Source organism: Atta cephalotes (assembly GCF_000143395.1).
Source record: "Atta cephalotes unplaced genomic scaffold scaffold00031, whole genome shotgun sequence".
In the NCBI taxonomy this organism is placed as follows: domain Eukaryota; kingdom Metazoa; phylum Arthropoda; class Insecta; order Hymenoptera; family Formicidae; genus Atta; species Atta cephalotes.
In genome coordinates, this window is record NW_012130095.1 from 3,651,298 (window position 1) to 3,657,673 (window position 6,376).

Genomic DNA, 6,376 nt, shown 5'->3' on the forward strand with positions numbered 1-6,376 from the left:
TAATTAAGTATTATTTCTTTTCTTAGTAGTGGTATATATAATACGTATATATAGTATATATATATATATATATATATATATATATATATATATATTCGATTCTGCTGGCACCATCGTGACGGTATGCTAATCAGGAAGTCGAGTCGGGATTCTTGCACGATATATGACATAAGATCAGCTTAATCTAGTATTAAAGCTTGTTTATAATTATTAATAGATAATGTAATAACGAAATTCCAATAACATTGTATAAAAACATCTTGTGTCCAATATTACGCATTCACTAAATAATAAGCCGTTACATTGTTATAAAAATTTTTTACAAATATTTAAATAGATTCGATTATAATAACTATTCTCGCAAATAAATTGAATCGTTTACACTCTATAGTTCATTTCAAATTAAAGGTCATTGATTTTTTTCTTTGTTCCTCGCGATAGATAACCGAAGGCGGCATCTAAATGTCGCGGAGATTTCACACTTTACGAATGATTCAAGCGGCGTTAGCTTGAACCCGCCCATGATCGTTTCGTCATCTACTGTCTTTGGCATGACTATAAGGGAAAGTTTGGTATCGCATGCTTAATGGAGGTACAGTGGCGTGAATTCCTTGCGCAGCATACAGTCACGCGTTGTGTTACATGCATCATCGTACTGTCTGGTCCGTCGGCAAAAATATAATTAGGGATGGCAATTAGCAGTTGCGGCAGTTTAACAATTGACAGACAAGTTTACGGAGACACATGATTACAGTAATGTTAACTAGATCGTATTTCTTCGTCTCATTATACTACATCAACTTGATATTAAAAGATACTTTGTAGCCTTTGACTGTTTACGAAGTCAATCATTCTATAAATCCTAACTATACGATTGTTGACACTATCTTCTCACAATTATGAGAATAAGCTATACGGAAAGAACAATTTTACTAAAGTATTTAAAAATTTAGCTAGACATAGATCTAAAAATAATTTTATTTATTGAAAAAAATTCTGATTATCGCACCGAGAATTCTAATAGATTCAATCATAAAATTCTAATTTATCTATTTTTTATTATAACTCCAATTAATACAATCAGATTGTCTTTTTCTAGTATTAAAACATCATAAATAATTTTCTAAGAAATCGTAAGCATTACTGCAAAAAGTTATGATATTCTAGTAACCAGTTTGAGCGAATTATTTTATATAATTATTTTGATGGTCCAATAAAATTATTTTCAGATTTGAATCTAGCTAAAATGTTACATACTTTCGTTTTTTTTCTGTATACCTATGACGCTTTCATAGACGGTCAAACATTCGATGATTGGATATTCATGCGCATCATTGTCACGTGCACTTTATCACGTAAGTCCATCGAGTGAGTAAATAGAATCTACATAATCTGCATAAGCCAAAGTTTACCATCGAATTTATTGAGGAATCAAGTTGACAGACGTGAACAAATATCAGTGTATAGAATCAAGATAGAACGTTTGTAACATTTGTCGGTCAAGTTAGGACATAAAAGACATTTTTACACTTTCTTAAAGTTAATCACTACTTCGTAGTCATACTTAAGAAAATCTTTGCCGAGCCCATTCTGGAAAATCCTAGGAGATACGTTCATCATTATAAGAGAGGCGCGTGTACGTGCATTAAGCATCGTAGTATCCAACGATCGACTTGTGTGGACTCTTGAGCAAGTCGAGAAGAGGCACGAGAGGTGGTACACAGCAGGGACAGGTAGACGGGCGCGCAATTAATTTCTCGAAGCGAAGGTTCGCATATCGATTCAGAGTGGGCGAACACGACGAAATATGCTACGCGAGAAGAGAAAAGCGATGTAGGCAAAACGAAGACAGCTAATGGGTGGCGCGGTGAAATGTAGAGAAGGAAGAGCGAGGCAAAACCAATCCCTTTTAACCTTGCTCACGATCGAAAAAGATCGATATACCATTGAATGTACGTGTTTTTATCGCGTGGGACCACATATTCCTCCCGGTAGCAGTGCGCGACGTGGATCAGGAAGCTGTCGAAAGCGCGACCTTGCCCCACCGAAAGCAGTTGATAGATTTGTGAGACAAAATCGAGTCCGAAGTAAAAAAAAAAATCCTAGGGGCGTGTACCGACTAACGAGATTTTAATTGTTCCAGAAATAAAAAAAATTATGCCAAGTAAACTACATATACGGAAAGGACAATTTTGCTGAAGTATATCTAAAAATTTAAGTAGATCTGAAAATAATTTTGTTGAACCACCAAAGTAATTATGAAAATTTAAGTACGATGAGTAGTGTTGCAAAAACTTTGACATTCTAGCAGCATCCTACATAAATTTAACAATTTGGCAAAATTATTTTCAGATTTATGTTTAGCTAAATTATTTTAGATAGTTCAACAAAACTGTTCTTTCTAAGAAGTAAAATATTCTTTTTAAGATATTTTTAGTATTTTATAGCTAATAATAAAAAAAAATAAATAAATATCAATCAAATGCAATTAGAGTTCTTAGAAATAGGATTACCAATAATGTATTTTGAAAATTAATTGCATAGTTTAAGTTATCACAATGTGTTAAGGATAATCAACGTTTTCAATCAGAGCTATAAATACGGTTTACATAATTGGAATACGATGGCGTTGATTGCACTGCAACTCGGGAGGAATAAAAGCGTCGAAGAAGTTTATAAAACGCTTTTTTCCCGAGAAAAAAACTGTGATAAAGGGTTAAGAGGAATTCTCTGGCACGCAATCAATCGTGATAGATACGAGCACAAGTCGTTAAATCGCGCGTAGGTGCGCTGTGCGCGTGTGACTCGTAATCACATTTAAATTTCAATCGAGACACAATCGCCATTAATGGAAACCGTACAAATTGCACATGAGGATGTACCCGTTTTTTTCCGACGACGGGTAACCAACATCTCAGAACTTGTCAGCATCGCGATTAATGTCCGCTTGCGAAATACGGCTAATAACTTTAATCGACTCATAAGCAAAGACTTTGTCCTCTGGTATATACTTAAGAAAATGGGTAGCAAGCAACTGTAGAAATGACTAATTGCATGGCGAGCATAATCGCAAGTATACAATGTAAATATCTCTGCTTTGCTGCACTTTCTTCCATATACATAGAACCTTTACGCCAATTATAACTAATTTTTTTTCACACACAAATATCTTGTAAAACATTATAATATTGAATTGATAAAAACAATTAGAAATTATTTACTTTTCATATATCTTAAAAAATTGGAGTATAAAATAATTATCAAAATTTCATTGAAAGTATTCAAAGTGGGTTTGAAGTATCTAAAGGAATCATTACCTACATGTATATAAATCGAAACATATAAGACTTTACTGACTTTACTTAATGAATGTCTTATCGACATTAATTTCACGTTTAATCTTGCGCGAATATCCGTAGCAAAGTTTCTCTTTATTGCAAAAAAAGAGCGAAAATTAATTGATGACGTATAAAGGTCGGGCGTGATCTAACAAATTACCGATATGGGATGCAGGCACGCGCCGATCTGTTTAAAGAGTGACTTTTGCGAGGTGTCCGTGATGCCAACTCGTGAGAGATCGGACTATAAAAGCCACGTAACTTTTCGCCTTGGGGCAACCAAGCGACCGGAGGTCGACCGAGAAGGGAAGAACGGTGCACTTGACTCTTGACGAGATCGAGATCGTTCCGTGAGATCACGTCCTCGTAGATTTCTCTCATGGACCACAAATTGAACGACATGGGGAAAGGAGTCGGGGTAGGAAGGAAACAATCCAAGAAGGAAGCCGTAGTTAGTCCTTGTCTGAAATAGAGCGTTACATATGCCTGCGCGATTCCTGATTGGAATAATTAATTTGCACGGAAAGAGAGCTGAACGCAGTGATTAGGCCTAATTTGCGAGATATGCGTTAAAGCGCGCCTTGTCCTCGCAAACTGGAGATTGCCTGAGTCAGTCGGTCTGAACAAGGTCGAAATACGTCAGGAAGCTTCCCAGAATCGATCATGGTATTTTTACGCGGATCAACTGAATGCCGATGATGCTACCTTTGATAAGTTGAATTCAAATGATTGCCGCTGATAATCTCGCATTGCAAAATCATCGTTTCGTTGCGATTAATCTAACTAGACGATGAATCTAAATCTAAAATCTAAAATCATGAACCCTTCATTATCCGCGTGGAATATCTGAAACATCTCGATCATATAAACTAATTCACCCTCCAAAAAAATGTTCCATTCTTTAGCCTCTCTTAATTCTAGCGGATTTTTCTCTAATATATGATTCAAGGAGAGAGTATAGTGGAATTTTCTATAGAAGAACTTATACTTTTGATTCATCTATCCAGTTTTTAATAGATAAATACAATACATGTTATAAACATAGTGCCTCGTATAAATTTTTTTGCTTAGAGCAAATGCTAAGAAAAATTCCTCTTTCATAAATAGAATTTTTTTGTTAAATATATAATACTATATTTATATATATTATTCTATTTAAAATTCCTTTTTCATAAATAGAATTTTTTTGTTTAAATATATGGTACTATTTATATATATATATATATATATTATTCTAATGTAATTTTTTAATGTAATTTTATCATAATTAAAAAATTTTTTAATTCTTTTTTATTTATCTTTATCTAAAGGACGTGTAGAATATTGTGTAGAATTTTTATTTAATTAAATCATTAAAGAGAACAATGAAAATTGAGATGATAATGTTGAAGTGTCAGAAACGCGTGACTAATTATGTTAAAAAACTTGAACGCGAGTAATGTAGAGTTAATCGCTATCAGGCATAATTCCAACCCGCATCGCATAATTTCTGCTTATACTGTATAGTCTTATATTCAATCAATCAAACTTTCGAGCATCATTGGCGTCTAAAAAATTTAGTATTTCACGAGATGAATCATTATTTTATCGCGATACAAATGTTACAAAGTTAATTTTATCATAATGGAAGGATTAATCACGATTACTGCAACTGGCTATATGAGGGAACAATCGCCTCCCACGCGACCGTAGATATTACAAAATTTCTGTAATACTCGGTCAACAGTAGTCACGGTCGGCGTTTTTCATTTTATCCAGTCTGATCACACAAAAGAAAACGTGCGATTCACACGCCTTGGCATGCCTTCAACGTTGCATAAAATAGAGCGCGCGATTGTTCCAACGGCATAGATACGATGGTGCGGAGATGCCATCACATCGGATGCGTTTCTTCAAGCGTGCCGTATTCATGAACAGAGAGAACTAAATCGACGAGCAGTTTGCTATTCTGCCATCGTTATTTATGTGAATTTGCACTAACGAGAGTAGTTATCTGATTTTTTTTTATGTAACCAATCACCTTTTACATTTCAACTAAAAAATTATTATTTTTTAATAATATATCTTTGATTATGTTTTTTTAATTTTATTCATTAATATTTATTAGTATTTGAAAACAATGGATATGGTTTAAATCAATTTTCTAAAAAAAAACATATAAATCAAACAAATATAAACAGAATAAGCACGTTAAATAAATTATGACAATTTTTGTAAAAAAAAAAACATTTTTTGTTTCATCTTCGATAAAATTATATATTTAAAGATTCATAAAGAATAATTATAAAAAAAAGAAAATATATAAAATAATATCTCTATACAAGACAATATTTTATTTTATAATTCACATTTTCTTGCCGCTAAGTATACAAACATTCAGGGATGATTATTTCCGAATTAAGAACGACTTGATGACAAGAAAGATAGAGAATTCTGTTTTCTTCTCATATCAGTATCGCTGTCATGCAATACATGTGAAAAAATTATGAGCGCGTTTGTAAGTTGCGACGACGAGTAATGTACGGACCAACAAAAGAGGTCCAGATTACCCGAATTGACATAAAAATCAGGTAAACCAAAGAACATGCGATAAGGTGAAACTTCCGGTCGTTGGTCTTTCTTACGACCGACAAACACACTCGAAGGACGGTGTGAATTATGAAGTACAAGACTACAGATACTTTGTCACAAAAATAAAAAAGCAGACATTTCGTTACATGTTAAAGTATAAGACTGAAGTATATTTCATGATAGCAAGAATCAATGTTTAATTTAATGATAATGAGGCCATTTTATTTTTCACAAATGAAATTTTTCATCGAGAATTTCATATTTCTATAAAAGCGATTGTATCAAAATCGATTAAAATTTTCTCATTACATTTTATAATATCATTAATAAAATCTTGAATAAAACAAGATCTCTCTCTCTCTCTCTCTCTCTCTTTCACTGCGCATTATTAATAATTCACGTTATTCTTATCACCATTCATCATTTGAAGAGCAATTTGTATACATACACGGAGAGCAATGATTTTA

The 6,376-nt window shown here is 33.2% G+C and overlaps 1 protein-coding gene across 1 annotated transcript in view; it reads right to left on the reverse strand.

Moving 5' to 3' along the window:
• The window catches only part of LOC105621006 (nuclear migration protein nudC), a 94,845-nt gene that overhangs the window by 65,491 nt on the left and 22,978 nt on the right, over positions 1-6,376 (reverse strand). The gene's annotated exons all lie outside the window — the stretch shown is intronic.